This window comes from Cotesia typhae, unplaced genomic scaffold (assembly GCF_013202065.1).
Source record: "Cotesia typhae breed Kobodo isofemale line unplaced genomic scaffold, CoteBio_Ctyphae contig_4, whole genome shotgun sequence".
Classification (NCBI taxonomy): domain Eukaryota; kingdom Metazoa; phylum Arthropoda; class Insecta; order Hymenoptera; family Braconidae; genus Cotesia; species Cotesia typhae.
This window is the reverse complement of record NW_027423748.1, coordinates 8,728,622-8,751,606: the sequence shown is the minus strand read 5'-3', so window position 1 is coordinate 8,751,606 and position 22,985 is coordinate 8,728,622. Positions and strand designations below refer to the sequence as shown.

Here is a 22,985-nt window from a genome sequence, read left to right as displayed (position 1 = left end):
TACTCTTATAACTAGCGAATTAACAACGAATAAATGTTTAAACCGGTTAGTTAAAGTGTGTGGCATGCAGTTAACGACATTCTTTTACGCCCTCGATTTTTTTTTATTTTTTTTTAAATATATAATTATTGCTATTTTTAATTAGAACGAAAAAATAAAGCAAAGAATGCTTTGGCTTAATAAAACGAGACTTTAGAATTTTTATTGCATATCCTTTAAAAAAAAAAAAAAATAAATAAATAAATAAATAAATAAAATAATTCAAATAAATTTTTTGAATTTATTTCAAGTGAAAAAAATTTGATTAATTTTTTAGAAATAAAAAGTGAGAAAAATAAATAAAGTATAAATATGTGTGAGTGAGTGTGTGTATTATGAATAAGTAACCTAGGATGTGGCGGGTACCGGGTACGTACTGATAAAAAGTATCGTAAAACCACTCTATCCTTATTTTATATATCCTCGTGGATCGTTATATATTTTATTTAGTAGAGTATACCTAGAGATGTGTGAATGTGTGGATATGATATCTACGCATCAGCAGCTTAAGCGAAAAAAACGTTATTATATATACACAACGGCAGGGAAGCGTCTTTATCGTTGAAATTACGCTATTCGATATATATTTAAGCGAGTTTATAGTCAGCGGACGATCCTCTCGGCGTCTTTCAGCATCGCCGTGGAAATTGTATCATCGACGCGACCGGGGATGAGAAATAAAATAATAAAACCCGCGAGAAAAGAAGAAAAGATGAGCTGCCGGCAGAGTGTGCTAAATCGAATAAGAGATGCAATCTTCCTCAGATAAGAAACGTGCATGTGAGAAATCAATTGTACGCCGTAATGGATGAATTTAAATAAATCGACGTCACGTTTATACACACTCTCTATTTACATCAATGCCTATTCCATATATTTTGTTAAATCTCATTTTTTTTCGCCGACTCACTCATCTTCACTCGGTTAGTCAAATACTTTAAGGTTTATTTAAAAAAAAAAAAAAAAAAAAAAAAAAAAATTAATCATCAATGAAAACCTGAATTTTCTTAAGTAGCTTCAATATGAGCAGATGATATTAGACATAAATTAGCAAACATATGACATAAACATAGGCTCATACATTAATAATGAATGTAAAGAGTATGAATCACAAAAAGGTACGTACGTTAATCCCGATGTATTGTTTCACTGACGGAAGTTAGTCTTTTATTACTCCACTTCCGGCAGTCACTTGACACACGGATGTACCAGTTCGCCGTACACATAAGCCACGCGCAAGTTTTGATTATATCTACAATCCACCATCCACCATCCACCAGCCGACGACGATGACGACGAAAAGCATTATTTAGTAGTAATATTTCCGATGAAAAATGTTTATCTAGCTGCAGACTGGCAATCTTTGATCATCAAATAAAACCTGTAGGTACAAATAAATATGCATGCATTAAATTGTTTGGATAGAAAGTACATATCGCGAAATGCAAGCGTTAATTTACTAAAATTAAAAACAAAAAACCCGAACTAAATTGAGGACTAAGGGGAGTGATTATATCTTTGGGTTATAAATGTACATGGTTAGATTACGCGTGTGAGTGCATGAGTAAATGGCAAAATGGATGTAAACGTAAATGTAAATGTAAATGTAAATGTATGCCGGTGAAATTAAAATTGTAAGAAATAAAATAAAAGAACAGAATCAACGTATGTTATATGTATGGATATATAAAACACTGTATATTTTCTGCCGCTTCGTTGATCCCGATTGCGTCCCTCGAATTCCGGTAATTATCATAATTGCCCCTCGACTCCGCGCCCAAATCGCCGCTCCTGCTTCTTCGTACACTTGATTCTAGTGGAAACTTTCATGTGAACTCAAATAAATTATTTTTAACTTTTGCTTTTTTAAATAAAATAATAAAATAAAAAAAACTAATCCTCAATTAAAGAAGGATAATTACTTTAATCAGACTTTTATTGCACGAGGTAATTCGCATTCATAACTCCACATCCGGTTACAAAGAATTCCATTCGATAAATTGTTCGAAGAAAATATTGGTATCGAGGAGCTAATTTATAATTAATAATTACTTATTACTTATTACTAATATCAGGTGTGTCAAATAATTGTTATAAAAATATCTCGGGAAACATTTTTTATAATTATGTCAATTCAATTATATGTTACCTTATTTAGCAAAAAAAAAAAATATTCTTAAATTTAAAATGTCACAATTTTTTTTTTTTAATTAAAAATATTTTAAAAAACAATCTAATGTTTTTTTTATTAATTTTTAATAAATATAATTTTGCTATGTATTTAAAAAAAAATTTTATTAAGAGTTTCCAATGAGGCAAATTTAAAATGTCAATTACTCTGTACTAAAATAATATAGTCGTAATAATATCAAAGTATTGATCTCGTAACTGAAATTAATTAAAAATAAAAAAAAAGCCTCATTAATTAAACCCGTAAATTAAACTCATATGTGCCAGCTTGTCGTCCAGCGAAGCAACCAGCGGCGATATAATTCTCTTCGCAACAAGACGCATTATAAGTTTTTCACGAAAGTTAATTTCGCAAGATAGCGAGCACACACATATATAGACATAAATAGATATCCACACACGAACACCCTCATAGACACATACAGACACCGAGCTAACGATCTTGCGGTATCTTTTCTTATTCTTGGAAGCTAAAGACCCAGCATATATCTGGGGTCTATACATCGGGTGTCTCCCTCTTCTCGGACATCGGGCTCTTTCTACCGCGGTAGCGGGTGAAAACCACCCTTAATTCTTTCCAACAGTCTCGCTCCAACTAACAACAGTTAAGAGTTTGTGGAAGCGTCTCTATGGTTAATTAAACGCATAGATCACCTCTAACTCCCTTTTCACCCTTCACCCTCCCTTCGACTTTATATTAAACTCCAGTGTCGTGCCAAGCTTCTGGACTCCCTTAATAATCTACTAGATTTTAAATAATTATTATTTTGTTCAAAATAATTAATGATGATTAATTATTAATAGTAATTAATTTTTTTTTATTGTGGGAGGTGAATAGTCTCAAATAAAAAGGACAATAATCCGCCCGGTTAACATTTAAACACTATTCAATATTTTATTTTGAAAATAATCTGAGGTTGATGTCGCTTGCCTCCTGTTCACGCCCACGTGTCCTCTTCAAGTGTATTTGTATGGATGTATGAATGTATGTAGATATCGAGAGAGGAGAGGAGAGAAGAGACAAGTTTAAAAAATACCGGTTTGTTTTTTCTTAAGACAAGCTAAGGTATGACCCCACATTAAACTGGCTCATTAACTTACGCATCCAAAATATATTTAGTAAAGTGCATTCAAATTGTTGTAGGTAAATATTTTTGAGTTACTATAATTGATTTTTTATTAGCAAGCTGATAACTAAGTAATTAATCCAGAAATAATCTACTGAAAAAATTATTTATCAAATTAATAATTCAAAAATTTTTTCTCTTGATAAAAAAATTAATTTAATTCAAAAGTAAAAATTTTAATTCAAGAAAATTATTTTAAAATTAAATTTACATGAATTATGAATAATTTTTTAATTAAATTAATAACAATTTTGTAAGTTGAAAATTTAGTTTTAAAATTAATTGAATTTTTTTATTCGAGGATTAAAAATAAAAAATCAAACAATTTACAAAAAAAGCGTTAAATACATACGGCACTGGGATAAGAAAAACACACAAGATAGGATATTCTTATATGAATCGATGAAAGAACCGCGAGCATGCGCATTATGTCTTAATAACTCATACGTTACCACCCTCATGTGGTCCATCCCCGAGGGGTTGAGAGGATAGAAACCCCTTGTTCCTTGCTCCTTGCTCCTTGCTCCTTGCTCCTTGCATTACTCTTGAGCTCAAGTATGTAGATGTAGATAGAGCCAGAGCTAGCTCGGAGATGGAGATGGAGATTGAAAGCTTGGATCTGAGATCTGGGCTCTGGGCATGGCCAAGGATCGCAATATGCATACACGACCCTCAGCCTCTCGAAATGCGAATAAGAAATAAGAAACATATATATCTCGGTATGGATTCTTTAAATTTTTAAACGGGTTCACACCTCGCCTCTCGCCTCCTGCTTCTCCGGCCTCTCGCCTGGTACTCTCGTGTGTGTCTAGTGTGTCAGATGAGTAACCCGATACCGTGTGTGTTAATTAAAAACTCGGTATTGAGGAGATTTATTCCCCGAGATAACTATTACTTTTAAATTTGTTTAATTTTTGTTGAATGTTTTTTTGGTTCATGTGATAATTAATTTTTTTTACGAGGTTCCGATATAATTCTCTGGGTTCCCAGTGCGTGGATCCTCGGCTCGGGTTCTCTATACTATACACTATACACTCGACGAATCTATAAACCGTATCTTTGGTTTCGAAACTTAAACGTGCCAGCTTGAACAAATTAGCTCCCTATCTGAAACAACTTCTCGGAATAGCCGTTACTCAGGACGAGTTAACCGGCCCACATCCCAGGTAAAATAACATTCTGCTGGTGTGTAAACCAAAAAAATAATCTCACATGTGATTATGATTCCTTTTTTACACTCTGTGATTTGTGACGAAGGTTAAATAGAGACGCCGTAAGTCCTTTGAAAATTTTGATACAAATTTTTATATGGGCATATATGGCTAAGTCAATATTTCTAATGTCTATATATGGTCTGATATGGTTTGATGTACCTATATATAATGTTTTTTATATGATCAAACATATCCTGAGACAAAAATTCATCAGTCTTACATTTATTATTATCATTCTAAATTTTTTTTTTGCATTAAAAAAATTCCAATAATTAAAAATAAACATAATTCATAAATATATTCATACATTCTAAAAAAAAAAAAAACGAAATCCAATATTTTATTCTTAACAAAACATCGAATAAATAATTTTTTGCTATAAATTCCACTGGTCCGGTTAATTCTGGCCAATTTAGATCTCCAATAATATAACACAAACATACAATACATTTTTTTGGGCTGTACAAACACAAATATTTGCGTGTAGACACACATCAGACACGGAGTTTGGACGTCAAGTTAACACAGAAGCGCGAGTACATGCGTGAGTTTACGCGTAGGCGTTTATTCTTACCTCTTAGACTTCTTATGTGTATAAGTACTTTATGCTATCTCTCTTCTGGCAGCGAAACTCGCCCTAGGTCACGGTCATTGCGAATTTTCCCGAAAATTGCAAATTTAACAGTCATTTACAAAAAAGTCTAATTTAGCAAAAAAGCCTTATATGGCATTTGGCAATATATATGGCAACTTGCCATATATATGGCCAATTGCCATATAAAAAAATTTTTTTCACGGGTTACTTAAGCTTTTTTTATCGATGGGTAAAATTTTATTGCTACCAGTGAAAATCAATGATTCACTTAGTATGCAAATAAAACAGCCAATCCAATTAAATTTAAATTTGAATTTAAATTAAAAACCGTAGTGATAAGTAATTCTTCAATCACGTCGTTTTAATCGTTAGGAGAATTAGATAGGCGAGTACAGTAGTATGGGCCCGGTACATACAGATATAGATGTAGAGTAATAGAGGGGCTACTAAATGCCGTTCAAATCAAACTAAACGTAGTATGTACTACGATATGTATCAAACGTATTGTATGTACGTAAGTTTTCTTGCTCTGTTGCTCTGGTCAGCTTGTCGCTAAAAGTTCCATCCGTCTTTGTCCCTCTAGCGGTGGCGGACGATTGTATTGGGCTATTATGTATCAGGCATATACCGTCTATTCTATTGGTACGTTAGATGTACTTGATACACCGAGCACGATCTTGCGAATCAACAGATACAATTAATAGCTTGCTCTACGTGTATGTACGGTCCCTTTGGTATTATATATAAAATCATCGATGTATTTCTCGAAAATGTGAGGACAACACATGTGTAATATGTCTGTTAAATTAAATGTTTAATGCTGAATGCATGAAATTGGTGGCAAAAAATAATAATGAAGCATTTAAACCCAAAATGAAATAATAGTCTAATAAAGTAATAATAGAGCAATTAAAACCTGTTGAATTGGCTCATCAGCCAGATTACTGCCGAGAGTACATCTCGAATACCGCAAAGCGTTGTTATGGCGAGAGAAGGGTTACTGATGAATATTCTCCGCAGAAATTTGTTAACGAGCTGGAGAATGAGGCTGGGGAAGAAGGACGACTCTCTAACCGGGGCTAATGAAAAGCACATTATTACCCTGGGCGGGATGAGCGGGTTAAACGCGTTAATTTGCGTGGGAGGATGATAGGGTTGAGATCTACAGCCTGCGACCCTCTTCGCGTTTAATTATCCATGAAACATGCCTTAAATATTGTCAGAGGCTTCTGGCTCTGATAAACGTCAACATCAAAGGGGTTCAACCCTCTCGAGCCATGATTTAGAGACTCTCAAGTGATACCAGATTTATTTGGATTTTTAGTATTCATTTTTTGTATTAGAAAAAAAATTTTTTTTTAATTGATTTCAATTTTTTTTCATTTAATTGAATAAAAAAATTAAAAATTGTTTTAAAAATAATTTTTATTGATTATATAAAATTGAATAAATTTTCAAAAAATGATTTTTGAATTTTAATTTCTAAAAACTAAAATAAATTTCCAAAAATAGCTACCAAATATTCACAAAAAAAAACCACTTTCATAAACAGTATTTCCACAAAAAAAAAAAAAATAAACGCTATGAATACTAAAAAGTATAAATTGACGAGATTGTTTTTCAATGAAACGGCGGACAAAAAGCAGTAAAAGACTTGGGAGCGTTCACCCTTTTTCAGCAAACTCTTCTGTCAAGCAATATCTGAACAGAGCCCGGATAGGAGGATAGGAAATAACCCTTGCTTTGCATCTCACCTGTTGCGCATCGCCCTCGACACCTTGTACTCGATCTTTCAGCTCCCCTAGCTCTCATCAGCCAACACTAGCTTCTACTTTTTCCTCTCCACTCACTTTGGGGTTAATTAAAGCCTTAAGACAGACATTGTTTTTGCTCCCAGTAACGAGTGCTAATAGCCGCAGAAGAACCACCAGCCTTAGCAATAGCAGTAATAGTAAACGAGTCTTTTAAATACTTGCATCCAGAATCGGGCCGTTTCACCCTTCTTATCCTTATCCCTGTTCCAGCCGCTGGAATTAATTAACTGAGATTCCAAGCGGACTCATTTACAAGGGGATGTTTATTTTAATTTAAATCGGACTACAGTAATAACAAGACCGAGAAAATGTAAACGACCACTCAGCTCTGAATTCTTGATTCTTATTCTCAGAGACTTTTTATTACTTAATTAACTTTTTTTCGGTTATTGTCTTCATTTTCCTCTTGTTCTTGTACTTACTCTTATTACTCATTCTTAATTTACCCGAGAGTAGCAAAACCACTTGACTGTCTGCGAGATAAAAAGACCTTTTTACTTTTTTTCATTTCACCAAAATTTCTGAATTATTTATTTTTAATTTTCTGGTCTTTTTTAAAGATATAAGCTTATCCCGACATTACACTCATCAAGAGCTTTCATTTGAGTACCCACATCAATTTTTCATATATCTATATATATTATATATATAGATATATATGTATATATGAAAAATATATCAAAATGCATGTGGGTACTTAAATGGAAGCTCTTGAAGAGTATGACATCAGGATGAGCTTATATTTTTAAAAATGTCAATCTTTAAAAAAATTTATTATTTAATAAATAAAAATTTTATTTATTTATAGTTCACAAGTTACGTAAGTTATTATGTGAATGCAAGGTTGCTAGTTTTTAATTAAATAATTTTCAGAAATAAAATAATTAATTATTCATAATAAAAAGTGCAGAGGAATTTTTTTAACATCTTTTTTTTTCAAGAAAAACAATAAGAAGATGCAATAAATTGTTAAATTGTGTATAAAGTTTGTGGTAATTGCGAATAAAGGACGAGAGAAAGAAATCTTAAGGAAGAAATAGTAAGAGAAGAAAGGAGAAAAGATATCTAAGCAAGTGTATATTGTATATTGCTCAGCAGAGAATGGATTCCCGCGGGTTGCAATTATTTTCTCGTTATTTACCTGCGCGAACGACCGGCACGACGTCTAATTATCGCGGCACAAAATAATCGGTGCCACTAGCTCTCTGTTATTAACTTACACCAAATAGCCGCGGTGTATATATGGCAGCCCTGCATCAAACGAATATATATGTGTGTTGGTGTACGAAAAAAGATGAGGATAAATAAGAAAAAAATAATGAGTGAAATGAAGTGAGAGAGGGCATGGAGGATAACATTAACTACTTCGACTCGTTGAATGCCGAATGAATCGTTTCACGTGAAACCGCTTTGGGCATCATGCATTTCTGCACGAGATCGAGTATTAACTGTAAAATAACCAAATTATAAAAAGTTAATTGACGTAAATTAACGAATAAATTAAAAGTATCGTTAAGGTTGTTGGGATTAAGGACTTTTGTAATTACATATGAGGATTATTGTTCTTCAATTATTATTGTTATTTTTTATTTATTCAATTATTATTATTATCATTAAAAATTTTTTTTAAATGATAAATTAAATAAAATTAGGAAAATTAATTGAATTATTTAATCAACTTTAATTAAAATTTAAAATGAGCTTTAATATAACTAACGAAAGTCCTTAAATTATAATTTTTCGACGATAAATTCCAGGAAAGTAATTAATTTTCCATCTGAAACGAGATTAATAATCTTATTTTAGACGAGACTAACTGAACGTCAACAGAGAAGAGCGTGGAGGAAAAATTAAAAAGTTTAACAGCATCAGCCAGGAGGATAAGTAAGGAAAAAATTAAGTTATGAAAGCTGGCGAAAAAATTGAAGCGGGAACAAAAACACAAGCATCCGGCGTGCAATTAGCCATTGTATAATTATCTTTTCCCCAGCCGAATATAACTCGCTATTATATATATTCCAACCAAAAATGTGGAGACGTATATCTATATCTATATATATAGTGAGAGCAAAGTGGACTAGCTCTTTCTTCGAGACTCGGTTCTTTTATACGTTCTTTGGTATTTCTGGTGCGCTATCATCGGGATGAGTTAGTTTGTGTTATTCAAGGGTGATATCGAAACAAAGTAATTCCATTACGCGAGAAAACTTTAGCCCCATTTGTTTCAATCTTCGTTTTGGGTTAAATGAAAAAATAAGGAAAAGGAAAAAATTCTTCGTTAACGACCGAAATAAATGAGGATGATAAGGAACAAAAAGGGTATTATATAAATATAAATATAAATAATAAAATAAATAAATGGAAGATAAACAAAGGCTGTAATGGCGCATCGATGACGAAGGAAAAGTCATTTATTTATCCATTCATTTATTCTGTTAATTGCTGACGAGCGTTTAATTTATACAAGCATTTTAAGTGCTGACTTTTAATGAATAATAACAATAGCCCGAGGAAATTATAAGAAGGGAATGAATTTTTATAATAGAAAGTAAGACCGAGAACAATTCAAGGAGCGGAACTCGAGCAAAAGGAGACGCATTGTCTTGGATTCAAGATCGAACTTTTTCATTAGATCCCTGGATTTTTATTTCTTATCTGTGTTAATTATCCTTATGGCTAAATTATTTATACTCCAAAGACTCTGGTATCTATACTAGATCATTCTTTTAATTTATTCACGGTCCAAATATATTTAGACTTATAGCTTAAATAATGAAAAAATCTTAAGTTTAAGTGAACAATAGGACGCGACCTCTAACCCTACTTTATAAAAAAAATGTTGACACTTATCACAAGGCTCTATTTTTTTTTTTATTTTTTACAATTAATTTTATTTTAAAATTCAAATCATTAATTTTTTTACACCATAAATTTTGGAACATTTTAATCAAGTATCAATTGTAAATATAATTGTTAAAAATGACAAACTGAAAATTTTTTTTAAAAAAAATTTTTTATGAAAATAATATTGATTTTTTTTATTAAATTTCAAAAAAAAAAAATTAAAATAATTTATTAAAAATTTTGTCAAAAAAAAAATTACTTGTCGAAATATTGATATTTTTTTTTCAACTGATGTTCATTTGAAGATCTAAAGAAGCTTACACGCGGATATAACACTTTATAATGTACTGGCTGACGGAAAAAATAAACCGAGATCGGAGATCCGAAACCGGGCTCCAGACTCTGAGTAATAGTGTAAGTAAGTAAGAGTAAGAGTAAGAGTAAGAGTACATTACAAATCTTACGCGTGTGTTCGTGAAGCGAGAGGGGGCTCGCATGCTCGTTCACTTAACGAAGATTAATTGCGCTTAAACCAACTGCGCGGAAAGCGTACCGACGTTGAGTTCTCACGTGACACCCATTACCCTTTCGGATTCGCTAATGCAAACGAAAAAATTTTTCTTATTACATTAATTTGGCTTTTGAAAAAAAAAAGCCCGAAAATTAACATCGAGAGTGAGTAAAAAAAAAAATAGTTTGAACTGTCAGCTCGATAACGATCGATGATTATATTATTGAATAATTATTTTCATTATTAACCAATAACTTGTAACTTGTAGTTGTATTAATAATAATTTCCGATGGCCGATAAAAAATCAAATAATTAAGGTCTATTTGGTATTCAAATAGACCTAATGAGCGGCCAAATTTCGAGGCTCCGAACTCGAGATTGTTGATTAGAGTGACTGTCAAAATTAAAGTTAAATATCAAGTCTAAACTGACAGACTCAAATATCGGGCTGTAGCAGCCAATAGAATGATAATTCAATTAAATAAAATGATCGACGCTGACACACTTTTAAAAGTTCGTTAGATCTTTTTATACAACTTCCAGGTTGCTCAGCAGGTTAAAAAAATATTCGCTAAGAATTCGGTATTTATTCACGCTTTTGTTGCTATAATAGTCCAGTCAATTAAAGTGTATTTAAAATTTTTTCGATCGCTGATAATTTAACCGGATGTTTATCATATTATATTATGAATTGTGATTAATTGTATCCGAGTGATAAGATAAATTTTGAGGTTCAAATTTTAGGCTAGTAAATTTTTTAATTTTAATTAAAAAATTGATTAGTCAAAAAATAAACTAATTGGCTTTTTTTGACTTTTATATTGAGAAAAAAAATTAATTTAAAATTCATTGCTTTAAAATAAGAAAAATATTTTTTACGAACAACATTTATATAATTTTGTTATTTTGTACACTAAAAATAACAATTTCATTTTTAAATTTTTAAAAATAATAATAAACATAAATATTTTTCATTTAATTTAAAAAAATTTTAAACCAAGCTTCATCACCCACAAGTACCTCAATAAATGACTAAAAATGACAATAAATGACTTAAACTAAAAAAGCGTGATGTTGATGGAAGCAGGAAGGTGTAAGGTAACGTGATCTTGAATGTTGAATGGTGAATCCTGAATCCAGAATCCTATTCTTGCTGCCTGGCTTTCCCATGAACGATGTATCATCGCCCACGGGTCTATTACATTTCTAAGCGATACAAGAGACGCACAATGCACCAGCAACAACATATCGCGCTCTTTTTTACATATCACATCACACAGAGCAGAGGCTCTGCTCGACGTAGTAAATCCACGTGGGCTGAGGCTAATTATGCGGCGCACCTTCGGGCATCTCTTCTTATTCGTTATTCGGCTCCCCTCGAACAACATTTAACACAAACATTCTCTTGTGTTGTGTACTAATGTACTCTGCATTCCATATAATACTTAATGGTTTATACACTCAATATTAGTCCGAGTACTAGTATTAGTATCCTACATTGCCATACAGTCAACAGTAGAATAGAGCCGAACGTGCTCGGGCACTTTTCACCAGTCGTTTAATTTACATAACAAATTGCACTCGTAATTAAGCAGCGGACGTGGAAGAACGAGCCAGAGTAAAGGTAGAGAGGTGCGAGGTAACCAAGAGTGGATAAGGTATACCCGCCAGACGTTGATGGAGGAGTTGACTCTACATTCTTAAAGGCAAAAATAAAATCGCTGTAGTGATTCTCTATTTTTTTGTTTTAAAAATCACTTTACTTGGAAATCTTTATTACTTTACTCAACAATATATGTATATTGTGTATTATATATCTTTTACAATAAAGTACCTGCGTAAACGGCGCAAAGGGGTGGGCAAGCGGGCGTGACTGTGTTAACTTGGGTGATGTTTATAAGAGTAGGCTTGCTCCCTTAATTACTTAGATTTAATCAACGGCTCTGATGCTAATGTGTTGTACATGAGCATGTAAATTATTTATTTATGACAGCTACTTTTTTTATCTTTTAAATGTCTTTATGTTGTACTGACAAGCTTAATTTTTTCGATATCAAATCTTTTTACCTACAAATATTTTTTTAATAAATTTTTTATGGATAAAAAATTGCATTTGATTCAAAAATTAAATCTTGAAAAAATTTTTAAATTTTTTAACCACGTTAACAAACGAATAATTTTATTTTAATTAAATAAAAAAAAATATTTAATGTCATTTTTATTGTTAATAAAATCAAAAATTTTTTTTTCTCTATTAAAAAAATAAATTACTTGAGAAATAAATTATTGCTAAAAAAGTAAAATAAAAAAATAAAATTATACCATCTGAAAATAAGCCAAAATTCATTTTGTAAAGTAAAAACAATATTAATAAAGTAATTTTCTACATAATACACAACTTAAATTCACTTGGCAGCAATCCTCCCTTAATTTTGTTTAAAGTATGAAATATAAATCATTAACTTTGGAGAAACAAAGCAATTTAACGGTAAATAATCTGAGTTAAATAGTTGAGATTAATATAAGCCGTGATTGTGAATCTGGATTCAGAGTTTAGAACTCTGACTAAAGCACACATGTGTGTGTGTCAGTCTAAGTAATGAGGCTGAGTGATTGCGTCGTCTTAGCAAATTCATATCAAAGGTAGCGTCTATCGTCTCTCGCCTAATATATATAATACAATACAGTAGCAATAAAATATGCTTGAGTTTTAGTATAAGTAAAGTTTAAAGTATAATACACATGTTTTAGAATTAATAATAATAAGTGTGTGTTTAAGCTTGTAGAATATATTATAATTCTCCGGGGGCCTCCGGCGTGGCTAATTGTGTTGCGTGGGTGCGAATATGGTTTATAGTTCGGCGGAAAAGCTGGCCCACAGCCAGGCAAACGAGCTCACGTGACGTCACGCAACGGAAATAGCTACGCAGGCTAATTAGGCGAGCCAACTACACTGTACATACAATAATACATACACATTACACATTACACTTGTATGTATGGAGATTTTATTTTATGGTACGCTCCAATGCTGGGGGAATTCATGCGTCTCCTCATTTGCGGATTGCACTCGTCTCGAATGCTCAAATGTGTGTATATGTAGATTTGTTATTACTCTTAGTTCTCTCTCTCACACACACACGCTCGTGTAATTACAAATGCACACACAGTGTATCCCAACTTGTACATGGATATCTAAGAACATTGTATACAATTGTTTTGACAGTCAATTGTAAACGCGTGGAGTTACAGAAATAAAAATCACGAGATCAAAGCTCGCTGGACAGTGAGTTAAATTTCCGGTGATGCCTCAAGCAACTGCATACTACTTTTAATACCATCAAAATACGGTTTATTATGTTTATTATTACTATTTAAAACAATAATAAACCTACTCCTTAAATAATAAAAAATGTAAATTAAATTTTCAGAATAAAAATTATGATGAACCCTTAAAAATATTTCTAAATTAAAACCAAAAAAAAAAAAAAATTCACAATCCCAAAAAACAGACATTAAAGAGAAAAGTGCCCCAAGATTTACTTTAAATTTTATATTGATTCAAACTCAGCTAGTTAGCGATGCTTTATACGAACTCGAGAATTTATTTTAAAAAAACACTTCTATTCCTTTTTCCCACTATTACTCTTGCTGTTACTCTCCAAAGACGGTATATCTTAAAGAGTCACGTTATACTCCTACACATATGTTGATACATTGATAGATTCTTATGTGGATGTGTGTGACATTTTGTCAAGTGTGTAAAAGTGTAATGGGGCCGTAGGTGACAACCCTCTCAGAACTCTCTTTGTAACTCACTTTTTTTCTCACCAACACACTAAATTTTTTCTTATATGCTTGTATCGTACTCCTTGTGCCCTCCACCCTCCTCCCCTTTCCCTCGAATGTTAACGTTATTTTCACAGGGCTATACCGCGCACTTTATTTACGAACATCGAAAGGGAAATATGTAGTCAAACGCGAAACATATTGAACTTGGGACACTTTTTACTCGGTAGTTTACGTTTATGCAGTGTATTTTTATCGAGTGTATATTATTTTCTTTCTTCTTAAACTTTTTATATTTATTCATCGTTTTTTGCCTACTAGTTATCGGGGGCACAGAGCTCTACGCGATTTTAAAATAGAATTGCAATTTTAATATTATTTTTATTTTTATAACGTGTTTACAGTTCCGAGCTAGTATTTAATCGCCGGCTCGGGAACTAAATAAAACACCTTTATACTTTACTTTCCTTGCATTCAACTGATAAGTGTACTCGCTGTAGCTATATTTATAGTTGTATTTACACGACAATAAAATCGCTCGAACCATAACCGTTCGTTTAATATTTTATCCATTTAAAGTGCAAAAAATATTCTTATTCTATAAACGTAATATAAGTTTTATACTTTATATATATTTATAAGAAGCTGCGTTATCCACCCGCGTCGACATCTCGCGGATTTTTCTCAAACCGAGGTCGTCGCGACGCCTTAGCGGCTAAGATTTCTCACGTGGTCGCCTAGATTTTTTACAAATATCTTTCTGTCGTGCGATATTGATGTCAGACGGGGAAATATTTTAGGCTTTAACTCTTCTGGTTGATTTTTATCAATATAAAATTTTCCTTAAATTTTTTTTAATTAAAAAATTTAAATTACTTTTAAAAAAATGAGTTTGTAAATTAATACTTGAACCAGCAAGCATTTAAATATTTTATTTTCAAATTTAGTTGGCCAAAAGCGGTAGTATCATCAACCATCATACACGACACAGGACAGTAAATGCCAAAAAGACGCGACAGCCTGCCCGGTAATATCTGCCGTGAGGTATATATGCCTGAACGGCCCGCTCTTATGAATAAATATCACCATTCCTGCGGGGATCAGTCTTATAGCTCCTACAACTACAAGTGTACTAACTATAAGTGTACAACTATGCTCCTCTCGAGTCTGAAGGACATGGACGCGGCACAACAGATCGATAAAAATTCGTCTCGTACCTGGCTCCCATAAATATTCCAATAAAGCCTTAACTTATCCTTCCAGAGCACACACACACACACACACACACACACACACACACACACACAACTTCCTACTCGTTCATCGTCTCCAGCCTTCTTCTATTTCTATTCCTATTTTATATATTTTATATATCTATATATACTACCGCCTCGAAATTTTTATTCGCAAACGCAGAAGTCGTCACATCACATCACATATCCGAATCCTTAGCGCGTGGCCCACTATTTTATTTATTTTATTCTATTTTATCATCCTCGCCGTCACCGAAATCCCTCGATATGACTTTGCTTATTCTCAGATCAAGTAATATGAATTTTTTCGCGGAATTTTCACGACTTGTCGAGATGAAAAATTCACAATATTTTGTACTTTAAATTTATTTATGAAAATTCTTTTAATAATTATTCCTAATTACAATGGAAAAAAATATAGAAAAGTATTATTAATTTTTACTGCAGTATTATTGAAGTAAAAAATAATAAATGTGAAAAATTAATAAGATGAATAATTATTTTTTACTATTTTAATATTAAAAATTACAATAAAATAAAATTGTTTTTATTTATTTATTTATTTAAAATTTTATTTATTTATTGATTTTAAAATTATTTTTTTATTAGCTGTATAAAAAATTACACCGAAAAAAAAAAAATTAATTAAACATTCAATCTTATTAATCTAAAATCTAGTTTTTCCAAAATATGAAACCTATAAATAAATAATAATATTCCATTAAATTAAATTAAATTAATGGTAAAACAGCCCCCTAGATACACTTCCCCAATTTTTTTCATCAATTTAATAGTAAATTTTAAAGTTTTTTTTTTTTTCCGTGTAGATAAATTGAATATGGGCAATTTTAGTGGAGTTACTTTGTCAGTGCTCATTAAAATTTTATTTATTTATGCGACATTCGTGGGTACTTGGGGCTCAATACTTGATAATACATTGTAAGAACTTTCTGTACTCTCGGTTGTTTTCCCGACCCGGCCTCACGATACCAGTTTGTAAGAGCATATCATTTGCTAAATCGTTTTTTATTCGATGACGGTAATATGTAACACGCAACATATGTAATACTTTGTCAATAATGGCGACTATCAGGATCATGATGTCTAATGTATAATGACAATCCCAGTAATCATCATCATCATCATCATAATCATAATCACAATCATAGACAAGATCTCAGCAATTTTTAGAACTAGAATCGTCTATACCCGGTCATTCTCGATAAGTTGCTGCAATTTGGCACAAACTACAAAGTCTAGAGTTTAAAGACGATTGTTATTGTTATATTGGAGTTGGAGAACTTAAACTTAACTCAAAAAATCATTAAATTGATCCACCAGCGGTCGTTGACTTTACTCTAATTTAATTCGCCGGCTATGAGAATGAGAGGTCATTAAAAAAACATACATCAACTCCGATCTTCTTCTGCATTATTTAGTTAGTCTAGTTTTACTTTTAATTTGTTATTTATTTACTAAATCTGTTGATCATTTTTTTATTAGTTACTTTTATTTCACTAAAAAATGTTCGATTAAAATTCAAGTAATAAAAAAATTAATTTGAATAAAAATAATCAATTCAAAAAATTATTAAATTAAAAAAAATTTCTTTAAAAATTCTACAATTTCTGATTTAATAAAAATTTTATCAATTATTATTTACAAATAAAATTAAGAAAAATGTTTTTCATTAAAATATTATTAAATTAAATAAATTAATAAAATGAATAATTATTATTGACTATTTTGATGTGAAAAATTATATTAAAAGTTGTAAGTAATTATCTGGCGCCATCGAACTATTGAAATTAAACATAAAAGGATGTCCTGTCCGGCAGACAAACACACGTAATACAAAAAACGACGGGCATAATAAACCCGGGCCTGTAATTTTTTAATTACGTTGGCACCTCGTTCGGATTCGAAACTGGGCAGGCGACCTAACAAGCAACAGAGCCCGAGGGTTGAAGTTACTCAAGCCCGGTGACTTGCAGACCCAAATATCCTTCAGCTTTATTTTTAATAACACCTCCTCTTCCTTCTTTTTCTACGCACGGTGTTATTATAATGTACACACAGTTGCTCACCACTCGGCATCATGATTAGTGATTGTGATTATGATTATCATTATAATTGCTCTACCTACTATGCTTTGTTAGTGAATGTAAACAGATGTTCCCGTCGAGCGTTACTTTTACTTTTTACCGAGAACCGAACGGGAAATGGAAAACTAATTAGTCAGGTAGAAAAATCTTTTACTGGCTTTTTTTTTAGAATTTTTTTAACATTTGTAATTATCTACTAGGCTATTTCATTTGTGGAGTTCAAGGTAGCGACAGGCAGCAAATTAAAATAATGTAAAAACAAATTTAATTATTAAAAAAAAAAATAATTTTTAACTAAAATAATTATTTAAAATTTTATAAATTTTTTTTAATAAAAAATTCATTTTTAAAAATAAGAAAATTAAAATTTGTCTGAAAAATAAATCATAAACAAACAATCAGCAAATTAAAAATAAAAGGTCATAAACAATGAAAGCAACATGAAGATTATTATTGCATTAGCGTAGGCTGGATCAGCAGATGTTAATTGTAAGTGCGCGATAAAACGATTTAACCGTCGATTTGGGATTTAACGTACCTGAAAGCGCACGAGGGTATTACAAGTATATTACACATATGTACAAGCTTACACATTAAATGCTCGCGTGCCAGGAAAAGGCGCGAAGGACGTAACGGAGATACAACCTCGATATGCCATAGGTACAGACCGATCCGCTCGATAAGGTAATTACTAAATGCTAATATACTGACCATTTAGTATTTGTTCTCTATTACACACATGTGCTTCATCGTCCAGCTAGAACACACTACCCCGCCCGCTTATGTTCTCTGCACGGAACATAAACATAAACTGTGTGCGATGATTTCGCTGGATCACTATCGCGCTTTAGTTGTCTCTTTAATATTTTTTCTCATAACTCGTACATACTAATAACATCAACAATAACAAAAAAAAAATAATAATAAAAATTTTTTAAGTTAAAAAATTTATTGTTCTATTTAAAAAATTTTTTTTAATCCAAATTGATAATAATAATAATAATTTCTACGGCATAAAAGTTAACATGCGTACAAACATAAACATAAACATAAACATGAACGATTAGCCGTGTCCTCCGTCACTAATGTTCTGCTTTATAATACATGTGCTCTACATACGTACTGAAAAAAAAAAAAAAAAAAAAAAAAAAAAAAATGATTATTGATTGTATAAGTTGTTAATTCCTCCGATTTGTCGACACTTATTTCCGCTAATTACTCCGCCATTGCTTTGAAAATAAAAATCGCTGTGTGAATATGCATAAATGTAAGTGTGCTTACAAGAGAGTAATAAACACAATCATATACACACTAAAAACTCGTTATCATAGACTTGTATCACGTGATTGTTGCATGTTATTCCCATTGAGTGTTATTAAATACGATTTCCACTATTAGTCACGCATTTATTTGCATCCCCTTGTACGATATACTTATTTAAGCAGTGTGGGTTCGTGTCCAGCTGAAAAAAACCGACGCATCTATCGTCTAGAGCTCTACACTATCATACCCTAGACCTTCCTCGTGAACGTCTGCTCAAAAAACAATTTATTTCAGCGAAATGAATTGTGTGTTTCGAAGAGACGAACAAATATTCACTTGTGACAAATAATGGGAGGAGTAAATGCGGTAAATTTTATTGATAATTCAAAAATAAATAATTTTTTAGTCGACTAAATGATATTTATTAATATCATAGATATTATCGAGGATTTTTAGCGATGAGTCATTCATTTTTGACAGAGTAATTTTTTTTTTTTTGGTAAAAAAATTAAATTACAATTATTAAGGTTTTTTAATTGAATAAAATTTATTTAATAATTTTTTTATTTTATTTATAAATAACTATTTGTTTGACTAAAAATTATCTAAAAGATTTAGAACAAAATTTACCGGTGTTTCATAACTACAGTAGTGACATCGAACACAAGTTATATTGAGCAGTGATACAAGATATAAGGTTCAACAAAACGCACAATAGAGTAAGGTCATGGGCACAACTCCCTCTGTGGATATATACGATATCATACACAAGACACGCGTGTTCCAGCTAAGCCATATGTAGTGCGACCTACGTACGGCGAGTTGTCGACCGCCGTCCCAGGGTGTCAGCACGCTCTACTGTCTGCCATCTACTATCTCCTGTTTGCTGTCTGCTGTCTACTGTCGTCTATACACCACAATAGACAGCTAAGCGGTCTTCTATTGCTGTTGCTGTTACTATATATTCACACATAGCACATATAACATACCTCGAGAACCTCCATCGCATACAATACTAAGAGTCAGAGTAGAGAGTGAATGGAGGACGATCAATGACCTCCTATTTTACTATTTACTATGTACTAATATAATCCCAAGTCTAGTCTGTCCAATTTGCGATTTAATGTTGAACTAGCAACCTTGCAGTCACTATGTGACTGCCGAGACGTGTACTTTCTTAAATATTGACGTTTTTAAATATATAAGCTCATCCTGATGTTACAATCATCAAAAGCTTTCATTTGAGTACCCACATCAATTTTTCATATATTTTTCATATATACATATATATAAATATATGAAAAATTGATGTGGGTACTCAAATGAAAGGTCTTGATGAGTGTAACATCGGGATGTGCTTATATTTTTAAAAATGTCAATAGTTGACAAGATACAAGGTCGAAAAAATTTTTTTCTTCTTTAAAATTTTTTTAGAAAAAATAAAAATAAAGAGTGAGAATTGTCAATAGATATATGAATTAGGATTACACGGTTGCGAATAATAATGGCGTGAGGCGTGACATGGCCCGGGATGGACAATGGTCACGCGGGTGACGGGTGGTTGCATTGTCCTGTCAGTTACTTTATATGTATTTCAGTTACACTGGCTGTGGCCTTGACAGAAGAAATGGGTTTAAGCAGGTGTGTGGTGTGTCCTCTATCCTATACTCTGCTTGCTGGTACTATTGCCCTGGGGTTAGTAGTGTGTCGTGTTGTTAAATTTACCCCAGTGTGATATGTGCGAAGCAGGAGCAACCACTTCACTTTTTTTTTGCCCCAAAGCCCACGGCGAACTTGACCCTCGATTTAAACTTTCACATACGTTATTACAAACGGGGAAATTACTGAATTTTTAGGGCATTTTTGATGGATGAGTGAATTGGGTTAAGGAATTGGGTTAATAATTCGCGAGTGATGTTTTTGTGATGAGTAGTAAATATTTTAGAGTTTTAAAAAGTTTTTTTTTTTATTTAAAAATCAAAATTTTGGGTTAAATATTGAAGATACAAAAAATTAAATTTTTTACAAAAACAGTCATCTATTTTTTCATAATTTTGATCTTTTGGACAGAAAACGACTTAAGAGTAGAAATATCTTACAAAAATAAAATAAAAAAAATTTTTTTCTGAATCTAAATTTTTATTTTTAGCGAATTAAAAAAAATAATATTATTGGTCCCATAATTTAGGGATCGGCGTTGCCGGACATTAGGACCGCGAGTGTCTTTTTGTACTTTATTCCCACTTACTAATACATTATATCAGCTGCTATGCATTAATCTACGTACGGACGTGAGCGTGAATGCCCATGGACAAGGATGTGTCCCAAGACGAGTGATCATTACTCTCAAAATAAGAGCGAGAGAGAAAGTATTAGAGACACGCGGTCGTCGCAGCACTCTAATTACGGCTAATTTTGTTAATTACCGTGAGGTACAAGAGACCCCCTCATTTCTCGAGCTCGACTAATTCGGGGGTCCAACATTGTGTCTAGACTTTAAACAACATCCTCATCCGTGCGTCCCACGGTCATGGACAATGTTAAGCTCAGGACAGTAAAATAACTCCCAAAAAATAAAATATTTAGAAATAAAAATGAACCGCCGGTTGCTCTGAAAAATTTATTCGCTAATTTATCCACCAGCTTTCTCTTTCTTGCTCTTGCTCTTGGACTTGTATCAGCAAATTAGCCAACTGAACCAGACAAAGATGAAGACTGAGCCGATAATACCAGCTCCCTTGAGCATGATATTTATTTCTTCCACCCTCGGTCATTTTGCATCCGTTAGAAAAAAATTCGCGTGCCGAAATCACCGCGTTAATTTGACTGTTGCCTAGAGGTTTAGTTTCAACTCTTATATACAATTCTTAACTATAATTTTCTCGTCTACTTCTACATCTCTAGCTCATCAGCTATTGGTTATCCCGGTTTTATTCTGCTGGGAACAATTACCGAGGGATTATGCTTCCAAGAATTGTTTAGCATAACTCATTTATTTAGCAAACTCTTCCTCAAATCCTCTTCTTTGCTTTTCTTATTCTCATTTTTTATAACTCGCTCGAAGAATTTTCTTTTCAATTTTCAAAGCTATTTTTACAGATGACTCGCTCTACGACTCAAAATTCAGGGTTCATTTTCTATGAATTTTAAAACCGAGCACAAATTTTGGTCATTCATTTCAATAACAGCTAAATCACGTTTGGAGGATATTAATCTTTTGAGGAAGTATTTTTCAAAGTTTATGCAAATTTTTAAGTGAATATAATCGATTATGATAATTATTTTAAAAAAAAAAACCTTCACTAGGTAGCTGTTGAAAATTAAAAATTATAGATAATTTTTATCACAATTTATAAATTATAGTTTGGGTAATTTTGAAAACAATTTTACATTAATATTTGCCATTGATATGTACAAAAAAAAATTAACAAATTTTATTTAGAGCAAAATTTGAATAAATTTAATATTGTCAAAAAAAATTTGAAAATATAATAAAATCCATAATGTGAGTGACTGTTTTTCAATAAAAACAATTTTTACCAGCGACCTTCAATAACAAAAACAAAAAATAAAAACCTAACACGAAAAACAACCTCAAGGACTGTCTTTAACTCAAAACTATAACGAGAAAAATTTATTTGCAATAGAAATAGACTAAGAAAGACTGGCTGGTACCAGCGGCGACAGCGGGTGTGACGAAAAAATAAAAAATTAAAAAAAAGGCGACTAATATAAATTGAGAAAGGAAAATTTTTTTTTTAGTTTTGAGCAAAGTTACAGACGAAGACAAAGGCTGGATCATCAACGGTACCAGCAGAATTTTCCCAGGTAAATTTCAGGCCCGACACAAAGAAACTCCATCGGCAGTTTGGAGTAAAGTGTAAAGTGAAGATTAAAAGGCTTATTCTCTTTCCATAATTCTCCTCCGGTAGGGGTTTTCTGCCAACGTGTTGCTGTGTATGGTGACAGGAGTCTCGTGAAAAGCCGCGGTGTCAAGCTAAAGAGACCCCGGCATTGAAAAATACGGCGGGGGGCTTACGCTCAGAAGACAATGACGATTCGTGAAACACCGGAGGATCGAGGGTGCAAGAACAATATTGTTGCTTAGTTTGAAAGATCGAGGGGAAGCATCACCTGTTGGTGTTATGTTGGAGCTGATGGACCTGAGTGTGAGCAGGCTGTCCATCTCTCCATGGAAATCTGGTTGGTGGCTTCCGCATTGTACCTGACATTCCATTCTC

At 32.2% G+C, this 22,985-nt stretch overlaps 1 protein-coding gene across 3 annotated transcripts in view; it reads left to right on the top strand.

The window, feature by feature from the left end:
• Positions 1-22,985, top strand: part of Zfh2 (Zn finger homeodomain 2) — a 166,844-nt gene that overhangs the window by 91,600 nt on the left and 52,259 nt on the right. The window lies entirely within an intron of this gene.